This window comes from Giraffa tippelskirchi, chromosome 5 (assembly GCF_054371585.1).
Source record: "Giraffa tippelskirchi isolate mGirTip1 chromosome 5, T2T-mGirTip1v1.2.pri, whole genome shotgun sequence".
Lineage (NCBI taxonomy): Eukaryota > Metazoa > Chordata > Mammalia > Artiodactyla > Giraffidae > Giraffa > Giraffa tippelskirchi.
Window position 1 is genome coordinate 3,259,864 of NC_137279.1, and position 17,849 is coordinate 3,277,712.

Consider the following 17,849-nt stretch of genomic DNA (forward strand, 5'->3'; position numbering starts at 1 on the left):
TTGCTGAAAACACACACACACACACACATACACACAATCATATGATTTTGTGTTTGGACGTGTTCATGGGCTTTCAAATTTCCTGGTCCCTCGACTCCGACCTTACATCCCCCCAGCTCCTCCCTAGGAATTATCCCCAGCCTTCTCCTTGCTCCTCAGCAGCTCCTCTCTGCTCCCTGGTTTGCAGCAGGTGGACTGACCTCTGGGCTCTGTGGAGAAAGAAGCTTTAATCTCTCCGGCTGTCCTTCCATTTTTCACTCGTGGTCTCTGAAGGCGTGGCTTCCTCCCTGTGGTGCCCTTCCTGCCTCCTCCTTGTCAGAACAGGTCTTCCTCCACAATATTCCTCTCCTTTGTTGCCATATTGGTTCTTCTCATTTCAGTTCAGTTCCGTTCAGTTGTCAGTCGTGTCCGACTCTTTGCCACCCCATGGACGGCAGCCCGCCAGGCCTCCCTGTCCTTCACCAACTCCGGAGTTTACCCAAACTCACTGTTTTCATTTAACAGGATGACAGAGGATGAGATGGCTGGATGGCATCACCGACTCAATGGACATGAGTTTGCGTGGACTCTGGGAGTTGGTGATGGACAAGGAGGCCTGGCGTGCTGCGGTTCATGGGGTCGCAGAGTGGAACACGACTGAGCCACTGAACTGAAAAGTCAGGTTTCTCTCTTTTTCAACAGAAATAAAAGAAAATTCGGAAAGATCTCTGTACTTGCTGCATCCTTGAAATAATCATCCCGTTTGTTTCCTCCTGCTTCAAGCTGGGTCTTCAGAAATAGGATGCAGGAGCCACAGTGCTGTCTGTATTTGATGACTGCCTATTTCACCTTGATTACCTGTAATTTGGCTGCTTCTGACATTCTTCTCTCTCTCTCACACATAACTTTGCCCTGTTGAAGCTGTTCTTGATCAAATGCCCAGTGAGCTCCCTAGCACCAGGTACAAACCACACTTTCCTGTCCTCATCCCACTTGAACACCCCTTGCTGTCTGTCACTACTGGCATTTGTTCTTTTCTTAAACTCCAGTCTCCATTGACATGGTGAGCCTATCCTCAGTGGGATTGCTTCCCGTCTTTTAACAGTGCTGTCCTATTGTTTAGAGGCCCATCTTTATCCGCCTTACCTAGCACAGCTGGTTTGTTTGTGAGACACAACTTTGGTTCTCAGAATCACTTCTCTTCCCACACTTGACAATCTCTGAAGCGATCTCAGGCCCCTGTACACTGTTTACATCTGCTTAGATGTTGCTGATACTCAGTCTTTGTCTCCAGATGAGATATCCCAAATCTGCAGACCCACCTTCTGCTCTTCCCATAAACCATTGTCCATACATGACTGCAACAAATTTATCATCTTTCCCCCAAAGGATAACAACCTTTATCTCCTGGGCAACCAAAGCCAGAAATCTGGACATCATCCCATTGTTCTGACTTTTGCTTTCTGTTCTTTCCTGCACATATAACCACAAAGTCCTAAAGACCTACACTTATTGCTGTCCTCCTAAGATCCCATTTTTCCTATGTACTGCTCCTCTGTCATTCAGAAACTTGTACTTCTTACTTGGGCTATTCCAATGGTCATCCAAGTAACTTTCTGTCTACAATCAGCCATCTGGTCAATATACTTTACCCATAATATTTTTAAAAACTCTTTTTAAAAATTTAATCTTGTTTTGGAACACTTTCATGTACTCTGAATAAAATGCCCTAGTATGTTTAATAGATATATTGTTCTAATGGGAAATGTGAACATAGCTAAGTGGGAAAAAATAAAATTTCACCTTAAACCTCACAGAATCTCTCAAGTTTTATTTCAGTATATTAAGGAACTGATTGCAATTTAAAATTTTTTCTAAAGTAAGTGAGGTTGAAGATTTATTAATCTTGAAAAGGTGAAGAACTTTTAAAATATTAAACACAATAAAAAAGAAAAATAAAAGAAATCAAAATAATGGGAAGATTTGACTACTTGAACTTAATCTTTAGCATGTCAAAAAATACGATAAAAAGGCAGATTGACTAATGACAAAGAATATGAGAGATAAAACAAATTATTAACCTGCTTAATATGCAAGATTTTAAAATATATGTTCAGTTCAGTTCAGTCGCTCAGTCGTGTCCGACTCTTTGCAACCCCATGGACTGCAGCACGCCAGGCCTCCCTGTCTGTCAGCAGCTCCCGGAGTTTACTCAAACTCACATCCATTGAGTCGGTGATGCCATCCAATCGTCTCATCCTCTCTCACCCCCCTCTCCTCCCGCTTTCAATCTTTCCCAGCATCAGGGTCAATATAGAAAATTTAATAAGGAGAAATTAACACCTCAAGAGAGAAATGAACAATGCATCTGAACAGAGAAGTCACAAAAGAAATGCAAGTGGGAGAGGTAACCTTCACATCCATGATGTAAAATTCTGCTTCACTTGTGAAAACTCAGGTGTAAAACAAGGAGATGTCATCCATCTTTAGTAAAGTTAATGGATGAAGAAAAGAACCCAGAAGCCACTAATGCTGAAAGGAATGTCCTCATACTGTACAATGTATGATTATCTTTGGTTTTTGCTAACACTCATTTTTATGCTTAATCTGCCTTTTTAGGACATTTAATCTCCCCAGTGATGGCTGATTGGACCAAGAGCACATGTTTGTCCCAAGAGGAAATAATCCATAAGTCTGGAGGAGACTTTCATATTTTTTTCCTTGGGAACTTGAGCTAAAATCCTTTAAATCAGTCAGGAGGTAGTAAGTGTGTGTGATATCTATAATGTCATGAGGACACGGGGGAGATTTCATTTTATTCTACTTACCTGTCAGTAAGTCGAAAGTAGAGGGTGGTTAGTGAAGAACAGCAATTCCATGAAAAATGGATGGAACAGCTTTTGCCCACAAAACTCCAAGTCCAACCAACTGTCTTTGCTATGCTTTTTGATGACTTTTACACACCTACCAGATGACTGATGCCTTGAAATTAACCCTAGTTTATTTGTTAGCTAAAACTATCCTGTGCTTGTGAGAATATGAATGGATGTAAACTTTATGGAAGAAAACTTTTATTTATTAAGAATTTTTAAATGTTTGTAAACTTTGAATCAGTCAATCTCATTCTAGGATTCTCTTTAATGTATGTATGTACAAAGATATTTAAAGCAACATTAATTTTAAAAATATCATGATGGCAGCAAACTATAAGTCTGACAATGGGTAATGGGACAATGGATTATGACAGGAATTTGAGAAAAAAAAGAAACAAGATGTTTTCATGAGTGGAGAGCCTGCTTATAATTAAGTAAAACTCAGACTGAGGATTAAACCCCAACTTACTAAAGGAAAAGTTATGGTGAAATTTATTAACCTTCCTAAGTCTCAATTTTCTTAACCATATAATTGGTATAATATTTCTTATCTGATAACTTTTTAGGAGAAATGAAATAATTTGCTTAATTACTTTTTCTCAATGCCTGACACTTAACACTCAGTAGTAGCAGTAGATTCTATCCTATGTATGATAACATCTCATTATGTAAAAGTTATTCTTTTCATTTACCTCTTAGTGCTGAAATCTTAGTTGCTGTTCTTCTATGAATTATATATATATATATATATTTCCTTTTCTTTCTTTTTCTTTGGCTTTGTTTTTCTTTGATTTGTTTTAAGCTGTTTTAACGTATACCTCTTGATTATCCTGAAAAACTCCAGGCCTTAGTTCAAAAAATCACACCACAGATTATGCTTAACTTTTGATCAACTACAGAAAGAAATAAAGTTAAATGGGATTATTGTTTACTCTATTGAACTGATACAATGATCTAGGTATACTGTCTCCTTTAATCCTCACAGGAGCCATCTTAGGAAGGAAATATGATTTTAAATATGGGGACAAGACAGTAAGTCATATGCCTACTCTCATGACTGGTTGAGTGATGGCTCTCAACTCTACCATCTAGTTTATACTCAAGTTTTAAGAATCCAACTATTAATGAACAACTTCAAGAAAAGAAAAAAATACTATATTTCTTTCAAAACAACAGTTCAATCCAAATCAAGTTTCCCTGGAACTTAAGTGAAATACAAAGACATGGTCTAAGAACAAGGTGTAGCCTCCCAGACTCCATATTTGGAAGGATGGTCTATAATTTAAGTGATGTGAGACCTGGTTTTTCTTGTTCATCAGAGAAAATTACTTGTTTTGGTTGCTGCTCCAGGCTGGCACCAAAAGCTGTGTCAAAGATATGATAAGAGTTCAACAGCATTAGGTGAATGAATGAGTCATAAATACAGCTTCACAGCAAGCCGAGGCTCACATGACATGATGCTTTAGGCCAGATGCTGTTGAATCAAAGTTGAGTCTTGGTTAAAAGGTAGTTTTTTCAGGAAACTAAATGTGCAACGGTGGCATTTACTTTTAGCCTCTAGAGTGGATTCCTAACATTCGCTTATATATATATAATATACGAATTTAACCACAATATTTCTTCCAATCAGAGCAATAACAGCAAGCCAAACCATCATTGTAAGTAGAAGAGAAGGAAGAAAGAAATGGAAGGATGGAAGGAAAAAAAAAGAACTCTGATCATTATGATTTTGAAATGCCATCAATAATAAGACACTTCTCAATCTAAGAGATGTTAAAATCAAAACAGATGCATCTTAGAGTTGATGAAATAGAGTATTTATTCCCAGAAATCCACCAGGTTGTAGTCCTTCTTTTAAACAATAGACACAAACCTGAAAATGTAATGCAAGCAAGAAAAAAATTATGGAAAATTTGGAGGAATGGTTTTAATTTTTCCCCCACCTTTGACCACAAATGAAATGCATGGTTTGGAGTTTATAAGTGTTTTCAAGGATTTCCAAGAGTTGTTTGAGTTGTACATTATGTTTATCCTAGATGCTGACTTGAAAATCCAACTTTCCCCTTGACCTTAAGGTAAGAATAACTCCTAGGTATAAACAAATTTTTCATAATTTCTAAGACTATAAATTATAGCTAGTAAGGAGAGCTAGCATTTGTCTAGCAGCCAAATTTGTATTTTTAAGAAAATCCTTTCTTTCACCTTCCACGACGTCATCACAATTCAATATAATTTTAAGAGGTCTTAATCACATTTTCCAAATCAGTCCCCCATCCTCCTGAGACAAATTCACTCATTCTTTCTGCTCCCTCTGTGAGTACCTACAGAGTCCTTTAAAACACCCCTCCCCATGCAAATTTTTCCAGATTCCCGGCCTGACTCTCTCTAAGCCCTAGACAGACAGCTTGGACTCGGGCACATAAAGCCTTAGCTAGTGGCGCCAAATCACACAAAGCCATTTTTAAGATGCCTGTTCTCTGCTATCAATCCTCTTACCTTAGGCAACCCCCTCCTGCTGGTTAAGTGCTAACACATGCTTTACAACTGCAGGAGGGGATATGGTTTACAGATTAAAATTAGATGCCGAATTAAATTGCTTGAACACAGCAAAAAAGAAGAGGGTAGTACAAGGAGTGGAGGAGACAATTTGGTCATGCCAGCACTCACACACTTAATTCCAAGACTTGAATTTCCATAAATTCCCATTAGAATCCTTGGGTTCAGCTTCTACTTTCATTACTGAGAGTCATTTTCAGAGCACTAACACACAGAATCTGTCAAAGAATAAGCAGCCCCATGAAAATGCATGTTCAAAATGTGGAATTTACAGCCATGCGAGATCGCTGAGTCAAATACCAGAGCTCCTTTTAGAGAGCCAAGGAGAGTAATTTAAGGACTCCTAATGACATGTGTAACTTTTCAGGCTACTATAATAAGAGTAATCAGATCTCAGGCTTCAGGGTGTAACCTGATCACCTGTGCTTTTCAGAAAAGAATTTCTTATACACGACAGCACTGCACAGCTGGCTGAGCATATTACTGGGCATGTCAGAAGGGAGAGGAGGAGAGAGCACCTCCTCCAGATCATTAAATGCCTTTTGCAACTGGTAAACACAAACTAACATGGCAGTGAAGATAGATGAAACTTGATTAAATAAAAAAAAAAAAAGACAGCTGATGCCTGAAAATTACGACCTAAATCCATTATAAAGGAATACGGCCAATGACATGTAGTTTCTTGGTTTAGAATGCAAGGGCATAAAATGCAAAGTTTTGTACTCTTCTATTCAATAGACATGTGCTTAGAGCCTATTTTTTCCTGGCATTTTGTTGAACAGTGGGTGGTACCTTAAAGTCAAGTGGCAGAGAAAGATATATAGCACAAAGTTTACTATTTAGAGGGCTCTAAAGTAAAGGGCTAGAGAATAAAAGGTAGACCACCAGAACTCAAAAAAAGATCAAGGTTGAGTCTTCCTAGCTTGCAAAGCAAAGGGATGAAAAGCAGTGAAGAACATCCCTCGGTCACTGACAGATAGGAGAAAGTTATGGAGCTCTACTGATAGAGGAAAGTATCCGTGGTCATGTTGTAAGTTAGCATTGAAATCTAGCTCTCTGGAGATGGTGATAATTGAATTCAAGTTCTACCTATGGTTGGGTAAAACAAACCTCATAGTTAATTATTGACCAGTGAAGTGTTTTCAGTTAGGTCCAGGAAGGGTTTGCTATGCCAAAGTCACTGCAAGTTCACGGTCTTCTACTAGTTTCATCTGGTTAGAGCTTGTTGTTCAGTTGCTCAGTTGTGTCCGGCTGTGACCCCATGGACTGCAGCATGCCCGCTTTCCCTGTCCTCCACCCTCTCAAACTCCATCTCATCCTCTGCTCTCCCCTTCTCCTCCTGCCTCTCATCTTTCCCATCATCAGAGTCTTTTCCGACGGTTAGAGCTAGTTGTCATGAAATTTAGTTTTCCTATCTTCCAGGCAAGTTCTGCTCTAGTTGAAGTTTCCATGTGCAGATCTGGAAGGTAATTGGTCAAGGAGCAGAGGGTATGGAGTCAAGGAAAAGAGACAGAGCACTCCACACAGTGAGAATAACACATGTGGGCACCAACGTGGCATCGGAAAGGCTATTACAGGAACCAACGGAGACCTCCACGGTACGGATGAAACAAAGCCTGCACAACTGCTGTCCCTTGAGGTTGAGAAGGTGGCCTGTGGCCAGCCCATAATATACAATGGAATATTACTCAGCCATAAAAATCAATGAGACTGGATAATTTGTAGCGATGTGGATGGACTTAGAGTCTCTCATATACAGCGAAGTATGTCAGAAAGAGAAAAGTATCGCATATTAATGCATACATATGAAATCTAGAAAAATGGTACAGATGCACCGATTTGCAGGGTAGAAATAGAGACAGAGATATAGAGAATGGACATGTGGACAGAGGAAGGGAAGGTGATATAATGTGTATACTTATAGCTCAGGGATGATGTTGTACAGCAGAAACTAATACTACCTTGTAAAGAAGTTACGCACCAATAAAAAATAATTTTACTACTGTCTGAAGGAAAATAGAAATCCACCAAAGGATTTTAAAACAACAGGTAAGGGTGGGATTTGAAGGGCCGTCGATGATCTGATTGAATTTAAAAAATTCACTCTGGTTACAGTGTGAACCACAAGTACAAGCTGAAATCAAGATTGCCGGGAGAAGTATCAATAACCTCAGATACACAGATGACACCACCCTTATGGCAGAAAGCAAAGAAGAACTAAAGAGCCTCTTGATGAAAGGGAAAGAGAAGAGTGAGAAATCTGGCTTAAAACTCAACATTCAAAAACTGAAGATCATGGCATCTGGTCCCATCACTTCATGGCAAATAGATGGGGAAACAATGAAAACAGTGACAGACTTTAATTTTGGGGGCTCCAAAATCACTGCAGATTGTGACTGCAGCCATGAAATTAAAAGACGCTTGCTTCTTGGAAGAAAAGCTGTGACCAACTACACAGCATATTAAAAAACAGAGACATTACTTTACCAACAAAGGTCCACCTAGACAAAGCTATGGTTTTTCCAGTAGTCATGTATGGATGTGAGAGTTGGATTATAAAGAAAGCTGAACACCGAAGAATTGATGCTTTTGAACTGTGGTGTTGGGGAAGACTCTTGAGAGTCCCTTGGATTGCAAGAAGATCCAACCAGTACATCCTAAAGGAAATCAGTCCTGAATATTTGTTGGAAGGACTTAATGCTGAAGCTGAAACTCCAATACTCTGACCATCTGATGCAAAGAACTGACTCATTGGAAAAGATCCTGGTGCTGGGAAAGATTGAGGGCAGGAGGAGAAGGGAATGACAGAGGATGAGATGTAGGATGGCATCACCGACTGGATGGACATGAGTTTTAGCAAGCTCTGGGAGTTGGTGATGGACAGGGAAGCCTGGCGTGCTGCAGTCTATGGGGTCACAAAGAGTCAGACATGACTGAGTGTCTGAATTGACTGTGTGAAGCTTTGCTAGCTGACCTGAGGGTTTAATAGCTGCTTGGGCTTCTCCAGTGGCTCAGATGGTAAAGAATCCGCCTGCAGTATGGGAGACCTGGGTTTGATCCATGGGTTAGGAAGATCCCCTAGAGGTGGGCATGGCAACACATTCCCATATTCTTGCCTGGAGAATCCCCACAGACAGAGGAGCCTGGCAGTCTATAGTCCATGGGATCACGGCTGAGCAACTAAGCACAGCACAGCACACCATTGAGGAAGCAATTATCATTGTCCAGAGAGAGATGAAGGAATTCGAAACAGAAGTTTCCAATAAATATGGGTGATTTTTACAATGAGAAAGAGTGATTGTGTGAGGGGAAATAATTAGGGCATCCAAAACGCAAACTGCTGGATAATTGATGAACATAACACTTAAGGCTTGATCCCAAGTTTCCATCTTAGAGGCTGTGTTTGGCAGCCTCTGAAATGAGCCCCGGTGATCCTCATTGGCAGGTATTTATACTCGTGTGCAGTCGCCAGTTCCTGAGCATGGGCTGGACCCATTGACTTCATTCTAACCAGTGGAATGTGGTGGGGGTGAAGGAGTCATTTCCAAGATCAGGTCACCAGCAGACGTATCCTCTCTTTTGATGATTCTCTTCTGCTTTCTCCCAGTCCAGCTCTTCTTCTGTCATGAAACAATCTTGGTGGAAAATTGTCTGCAAAGATGGGCTGAAGCCACAGCTGCTTGAGTGAACTGGCAGGTGGATCCCACTGTAGTTTGATCTGGATATGACTGAAGCTGGACCAATGCCTTGACCGCAGCCTATGGAGATGCTGAGCCAAGAGGGATCCAACCAAGCCGCATCAGATTCCCGACCCCAGCGTGAGGTAGTAAGTCTTCATTCTTTTAAGCTGCTAAGGGTTGGGGTGATTAGCGATAAGAGACTAATGTAGAAAGCTAGCTGGATAAATAAGAAGTTCGCCCTTCTTATGTCACTTCTTCTATTTTTTTTAAATCTCCGGATGCACCATTACACTTCTTCACTATCTTAGACTTTTTCACTTTCCTTACTAAATCTTTTCTTAATATGTTATGTTTTACAGGAGTCAGTGTACAGATAGATATAATAGAAATATTAGATGCTTTTTTTTGGTTTGTTTCAATGGTTCAGAGGTTGATAAAAGAAAAAATGAATACAGATGTGATGTCTTTATAAATCCAACTCTATTATAAAATTAGGAGGTATTTTGCATTGGTAAATTTCACACAATAGATGAACTCAAAGTTTTAAGGTATCTTTATCTTTTCTGCTTTGTTAATTTAAGCAATTTTTCGTAAAAATTATGGTAGTACTTATTAAGTAAAAATGACAGTCGTCAGGTTTTTGATGTGATTACATAATAATAGAAGAAAGAACTCTTGGTATCTCATTGATGATATTTGAGTACCATAAAATAAGAATGATGGTGGGTATATGGAGGATATGAACTGATTTCCATGAAACCTTGTCCAGCGGGTACCGCACTGCTGTTTTGGCTGCTTGATGTCACACTCAGCAGGGACTGCTTCCGCCTGCTGACAGAGCCATCTCATTGGATAACAGCAATCAGGCTGCCAGGCTCTGCCTCTTCTGGGTACCACAACTCCCCTGGAGCGCTGACTCAGACTGCCAGAGCTGCCGTGTGGAGGCTCAGAGCGGCTTTCTTTCATCCTTCAGTGTAGTGCTCTAATAAAATGGTACTAACGAACTGCATTTTCTTCAATATCATATAAAGCCTTCATGGACCATTTCTTTCTAATTCATAGAATCAAGCATAAATCCATAAATGGAGCCAACAGAAGCATCTCTGTGTCAAACACCTTGCAAAGGTGCTTTTAGGACTAAGCCCAAACTAAAAATTATTTTTTGTGTGAAAACCTCCCGATTTTTCATACAATAGATTCCTGGAAAATCATGGCCAGAATTATCTGAATCGAGACAAAGGAAACCACTTGACCTCAAACTAATTCCACCCAGCATCAAAGAAAAGTCATCCTCAACCTTTTCATGTCCTTCTGTTAACAACAACAGCAACAATGACAAGAACAAAAAATTAATAAATGTCTAAAGATCTCAGTCAGTTAAGAATCTGCCTACAAAGCAGGAGACCCAGGTTTGATCACTGGGTTGATAAGATCCCCTGGAGAAGGAAATGGCTACCCACTCCAGTAGACTTGCCTGGAGAATTCCACGGACAGAAGAGCCTGATGGGTTACAGTTTATCGGGTTACAAAGTATTGGACACAACTGAGCAGCTAACACACACACACACACACACACACACACACACACACTACTTTGAATGATTGGCAGAATGTAAGAAGTTCAGTTCAGTCACTCAGTCATGTCCAGCTCTTTGTGACCCCAAGACTGCAGCACCAAAGTTCTCCCTGTCCATCACCAATTCCCAGAGCTAGCTTAAACTCATGTCCATTGAGTCGGTGATGCCATCCAACCATCTCATCCTCTGTTATCCTCTTTTCCTCCTGCCTTCAATCTTTCCCAGCATCAGGGTCTTTTCCAATGAGTCAGTTCTTCCCATCAGGTGGCCAAAGTAATGGAGCTTCAGCATCAGTGCTTCCAATGAATATTCAGGACTGATTTCCTTTAGAATGGACTGGTTGGATCTCCTTGCAGTCCAAGGGACTCGGAAGAGTTCTCCCCAACACCACAGTTCAAAAGCATCAATTCTTCTGTGCTCAGCTTTCTTTATAGTACAACTCTCACATCCATACATGACTACTGGAAAAACCATAGCCTTGACTAGATGGATCTTTGCTGGCCAAGTAATGTCTCTGCTTTTTAGTATGCTGTCTAGGTTGGTCACAACTTTTCTTCCAAGGAGCAAGCGTCTTTTAACTTCATGGCTGCAGTCACCATCTGCAGTGATTTTGGAGCCCCCAAAAATAAAGTCTCTCACTGTTTCCACTGTTTCCCCATCTATTTGCCATGAAGTGATGGGACCAGATGCCATGATCTTCGGTTTTTGAACTTTAAGCCAGCTTTCTCACTCTCCTCTTTCACTTTCATCCAAAGGCTCTTCAGTTCCTCTTTGCTTTCTGCCATAAGGATGGTGTCATCTGTGTATCTGAGGTTATTGATATTTCTCCTGGCAATCTGGATTCCAGCTTGTGCTTCATCCAGCCCAGCGTTTCTCATGACGTACTCTGGATATAAATTAAAGAAGCAGGGTGACAATACACAGCCTTGACGGACTCCTTTCCCGATTTGGAATCAGAATGTATTTGAATTTGGAATATAGGAAAGGAGAACCCATGTGATTGCTTCCCTTAGAAAAGACAGTGGAGCAGGAAAGACGGACAGCGGAAACTTGCAGCCTATTACACTGCTGGCTCCCAATACAAATAACATGAATAGATTCACAATAATGCAGAATTATTTTCACTTTTGGACAATGCATGTAAGAATCACCTGGGCTTCCAGACAAAAGTCATATGTTATAAATACCATTCTTGATATGAAAGTGGCAATAAATCTTCCAGAAGATAGGAAGAAGAAAAGAGGTTGCTAAGTCACTTCAGTCGTGTCCAACTCTGTGTGACCCCATAGATGGCAGCTCACCAGGCTCCCCCGTCCCTGGGATTCTCCAGGCAAGAACATTGGAGTGGGTTGCCATTTCCTTCTCCAATGCATGAAAGTGAAAAGTGAAAGTGAAGTCACTCAGTTGTGTCTGACCCTTAGCGACCCCATGGACTGCAGCCTACCAGGCTCCTCTGTCCATAGGATTTTCCAAGCAAGAGTACTGGAGTGGGTTGCCATTTCCTTCTCCGATAAAAGAGGCTAGAGAGTACAAATTTAGAGGCTTTTGTGTCCTCACTTGAAGACATGGAGATTGGTAATAAACTGCCAATAATGATGGGAGAAGAAACAGTAGTTTCAATAAATTATTTAAAGCTAAAACATTACCAACAGAAGAGCTGTATACTGACAGTTACTGACAGTGTGTAGAAGAGTTAGGGAGAATCATAGCGAGAAGTCAGTAAACTATGCAAAGTGGGTAAATCAATATAAATATTGATAAATATATTTTTAAGAATATACATAAGACAAAAAATTATTTCTAAGTGAAACTGAAGAATATTCTTTTATTTACGAACACCACTCTGCAATTTTTGGACTATGATTGATGTAATTTTAAGAAAAAAATATTTAAAAAATATTATAGAATAAAATGGCACTAGTATAGGCTGTATTTTACTGATTCTCAATGGAAACTAGTGTGCAATAGTTTTGATAATTCATGTTTGTAAGGCAGTTTTCATGTTAAATACAACAACTTATCCAGCTACCCAATTCCTCTGTATTCTGAAACTTCACAAACTGATTTCTGAGAGCCTCTGAGGTATTTCAGATGATTCCATTGATAATGACGTTTTCTCTGCCCCCTGAGGTCAATACCCACAACGGAAGCTCTCGTGTCCTTTTCAATACCGTCATTGCCAAAGACACACGAGTCTGACTTGGCAAATTGGTGACAACCAGAAGCCATGGTTCTCACGGGTCAGTGGGGTGGCTGCTCCTCCTTGCCACCCTCCCACACTCATAACTCAAGGTTCCAGAGGGTTTTTTTATTTTTTTCTAAAAAGAAAATTCCTTTGGCTTCTGCCCACAGCCTTTCTTCTCATAAAGATCAGGGAGATATCTAAAGGTCCAGCAGGGAACTGTCCCAGCACAACCTGCTTCCAGCCTGCAGGATGGCAAAGGTACAGTGGAGGCTGAAGCTCCAATCCTTTGGCCACCTGATGCGAAGAACTGACTCATTAGAAAAGACCCTGATGCTGGGAAAGATTGAAGGCGGGAGGAGAAAGGGGTGACAGAGGATGAGATTGTTAGCATCACTGATTCAATGGTCATGAGCTGGAGCAAGCTCAGGGAGATACTGGAGACAGAGGAGCCTGGTGTGCTGCAGTCCACGGGGTCCAAAGAGTCGGACACGACTGAGCAACTACAAATAACAACAAAGGGCACAGCTGGCCTCAAGCATTTGAAAGCTGCCAGAACCTACTAGTTCCTTCAGTTTGGATTCTCTTTTCAGATTTGTTTTGTATTTTAAGACTCAAATTCTCTATGCAGTAGGTATTATGCCCTCACAGATATCAAAACACACGGCTCCCTAGCTATGGACTAAATTGAGAGGGGCTCATCATAGACTCACATTCCCAAATCTCAGAACAGGTTTCTGGTTCAGTCAGGCAATGTCGACCAATCGACAATCACCGTCTGATTGGTTAAGGAGGCAGAGTTCTGTAAACCCATGCCTGTTCTAACGGAAATCCTGTAGTAGAGAGTGTAGGAAGAAGGGACTTTCCTGGTGGTCCAGGGGTTCAGTCTTCGCCTTCCAATGCAGGGGATGTGGGTTCTATCCCTGGTTGGGGAGCTAACATGCCACGTGCCTCACAGCCAAAATACCAAAACATAAGACAGAAACACTATTTTAACAAATTAAATAAAGTCTTAAAAAACAGTCCACATTATAAAAAACATTCTATAAAAAAGTGTAGGAAGGATTATTCTTCAGAAGAATGAAGGGGAGGTTGTGGTGTTAGAACTCAAGGAGAAGAGCATCCAGGCGCAGGAAACAACAGCCCAGGTACAAGGTCGTGGAACCCCTCTTAGTGGATATAAGTTGAGTGGTTTAAAACTCGAGTGCTTTCAGTATGTACCCACCTTCACATATAGCAGAGAAGTTTGTCCAGGTGGTGTAATTTGTGGTCAGCAGAGCCAAAACTGTGTTCATTCTCAATCCTATTACGAAGCCCAAATTTTCCACAGCTATTTAGTGTTCTGTTCAGGGAAGTTTCTTTCAAGTGTGGGCGCAGTGGTGAAGAATCCACCTGTCAATGTAGGGGAAGCAGGAGATGCGGATTCAATCCCTGGGTTGGAGACATCCCCCGGAGGAAGAAATGGTAGCCCACTCCAGTATTCTTGCCTGAGAAATCCATGGAGAGAGAAGCCTGGCGGGCTACTGCTCATGGGGTTGCAAAGAGGGGGACATGACTGAGCGACCAAGCACGCACAGACAGGACGAATGCAAAGCAGGAGAATTACAAGTTATCCCGTCATGAACTTTAATAACTTCCCTCAAATTAGATTCTTAAATTAGCTGAATAGTCAAGGAAAGCCTTGATGGCGTGAGTTACACAGGGAGAGATTTTGTATGCCTGTTTTCATGATGCAATGCTTAGGGAAAATACAAAATAAAGTATGCAGTCTTATGCAAAAAGAAAACCATTCACCTTAGAAATTAAGACTCAGGAGACACGAGGCATATGGTGAGGCTCTGAAGGAACGGGCCCGCTCGTGTTCCCTCACACACCTGGTGGTTTAATGTCAGTCTTTCGAGTTAAGGCATCAGGCTTGAATGCTAGTGAATTTGGGCACGTTCCTTCACACTTTGCTACAGCTTCCTTGACTTCTAAGCTACAAATGGTTTTAAAAGCCTCATGGAGTTGTGGTGAATTAAAATGATTATATACAACACAGAACGATGCTGAGCATATACTAAGACTTGAAAATTATTAATGCTAGCTATTACCCCTAGGGAGAAGGTTAGACACTCTGAAGCCGTGAACTTCTAGAAGCAATGGAGAAGGAAAAATGGAGGGGGGGTCATTCAAGAGTCAGAGAGGCACCAGTAGGCACACTTAAGCCCGGGATAGCATCATTGTGGCAACCCCTGTGACTGCAGAATTGGTTAAGGTCCAAAGCTTCACATATGGTTTTTGAGATGGAGTTTTGACAGTTTTGTCCTGCTGTGGGGGTGATGCCTTATTAGACTGCCCAGTGCAGAGGTCAGCTTTGTATAATTTTGGTATAGTTTCTCCCGAGTTTACTCAGTAACTACTTTGAACTTAAATCTGGACATGGCTGTTACTTAGCCAATTTGGCATGAGAATTTTGTAAATATCTTTTGAAAGAAAACAAAAAGTGTGGGACTCCCTTACTCCTCCTTCATGGAATAAGAATATTGTATGGAGAAATACACACCGGTACGTTAGATTTGGGGTTGCTGAATTAGGATCGGAGCAGCTCAAACCTTAATAGCTGTGATCCTGTGCCATTCAGAGACCTTTTGCATGCATGCCAAGTCACTTCAGTTATGTCTGACTCTTTGTGACCCCATGGGCTGTAGCCCGCCAGGCTCCTCTGCTCCAGGCGAGAATACTGGAGTGGGTTGCCATGCCCTCCTCCAGGGGCTTTTCCCAACCCGAGGACCCAATGTCTCCTGCACTGGCAGGCAGGTTCTTTACCACTAGCACCACCTGGGAAGCCCGACGGACATTCAGACATCTTGGGTCCTCAGTTTTTGGGTTTTTTTTCTCAATTGTTTGTGAGACTGTTTAGTCAAATAAAACCTTATCCGGAAGCCATGCATATAAAACAGGTATGAGGGATGCTTCTTGATTAAAATATAGAAGAAATGATAGAGTCCTGAAAATTCAGATCTCCTCCTCTTGGTTCCTTTACAGTTCCCTAGGGCGGTTACATAACTTCTGGATAAAAGCCTTCCCCAGGCCCTTTCTGTTTTTAGACACGGATTTCAGCTGAGCACCTACTTCCCGCAAAGCTAAGCACAACTAACATACCATAACCAGAGAAAGTGGTTACTACAGCTTTTTGCCTCTTCTGTTCTCTTCTGTGTATTTTGCCTTCTTTAAGTCTCCTTAAAATACACTCTTAAAAATGTCTTATTAAATGGAAAGAGATTATCAGTAAACCACTATCAAGAAACCATTTTAAAATACGATAAGATCACAAACGCAAGTAATCATCCATGAATTATTCAAAAATCAGTGGATTACTCTAGTTTCTCTGGGTTAAACTTGGTCAACATTTCTTGTTGCAAGAAAATGCCACTCTCTTGTATTCATGTTTGGAGCCTTAATTACAGTTACAACTGTTGCTTCTTGTCTAGGCCTTCAGTGTTTGGAGTAAACAACCCAGATTTGAGGTCAAAAGAGTTGGTTTTAAGTCCAGTTTCTACCACTTGCTAGTTCTATGAAAGTTAATCAAAATGCTAAACATTTTGAGCCACAAGTTGAGATAAATAATATTACTCAGGGTATTCAATTGGCTTTGTGACCACCATACTTTCTCTTTAAAAAAAAAAATTTTACTGGAGTGTAGTTGATTCACAATTTTTTGCTAGTTTCTGCTATACAGAAAAAGTGAATCATATACATATATCTCTTTTTCCTAGTTTATTTTCCGGTACAGGTCATTACGGAGCACTGAGTCGCATTCCGTGTGGTGTACAGTAGGTTCTTGATGTTTATCCACTCTATGTATAGTAGTGTATCTATGTCAATCCCAATTTCTCTCTCTGGTAGGTGGCCAAAGCGAGACAGGGAGATGAGGTAAGAGACTATCACAGCAATTTACACATAAAGAGGGTGGCCCTGACCAGTGTCCTAGCCTTTTTAAAACTTAATTTTATTAGAGTACAGTCGATTTACAATGTTGTGTTAATTTCTGCGGTACAGTGAAGTGAATCAGTGGCCTGTTTCCTGTCTTCTGTAGCGGAATGTAAGCTCCTTGACTGCAGAGAGGTTCACTTCTTCAGTGATGTATCAACTACCCAGAGGGCTTCCCAGGTGGCTCTAGTGGTAAAGGACCCTCTCCTGATGCAGGCTACCTGAGAGACCTGGGTTCGATCCCTGGGTCAGGAAGATCCCCTGGAGGAGAGCATTTCAGCCCACTCCAGTATTCTTGCCTGAAGAATCCCATGGACAGAGGAGCCTGAAGGGCTACAGTTCACAAAGTTGCAAGAGTCAGACACGACTGAGAGATTAAGCACACACAAACACGTACACACAATTACCCAAAACAGTGCTGAGTACAGAGTGGAACATGAATAAAGTGTTGGTTGACTAACTGAACAAATGAATGAATAAATAAATACATATTTTGAAGTGGTTTTGTCCCACAGCACCTACCACGGTGTCTGACATGGAGAAAACACCAATCAAACGTTACTAGTCTTAAGAAATTTGCTCAGAGTAAATTCTGAGGTTATTGGATCACCAAATCCATTCATAAGCATGTGGATAGACTTTCCTATGTAATGTTCCATATGAATCCTGAAAATGATTGGGTAGCAACAATAAAACTTAATGTGAGGCATTTTTGTTTATCAAATTCCATGCTTGTTTGCATGACAATAACACTTTTTATTATTGTAAGAAGTTTTTCATAACATTTTCTCAAAGCAAGATTGGCTGTACTGTAATTTTTCTGCCTGGGGATATGTAGAACATCTTCTTAGCTGTCTTGCAGGCTATCTTTATCCAAACTTATTTAAAAGAGTGTCTCTAGAAATATCCTCACATTTTATTTTGAAGATTTTTAAAATGTAACTGTCACACATTTCTTACCAGTATTTCATTAGTGAGCTCACAAAGCTAACAAAGAAAATAATTTCACGTTTTGCAGCTAAAAGGAGAC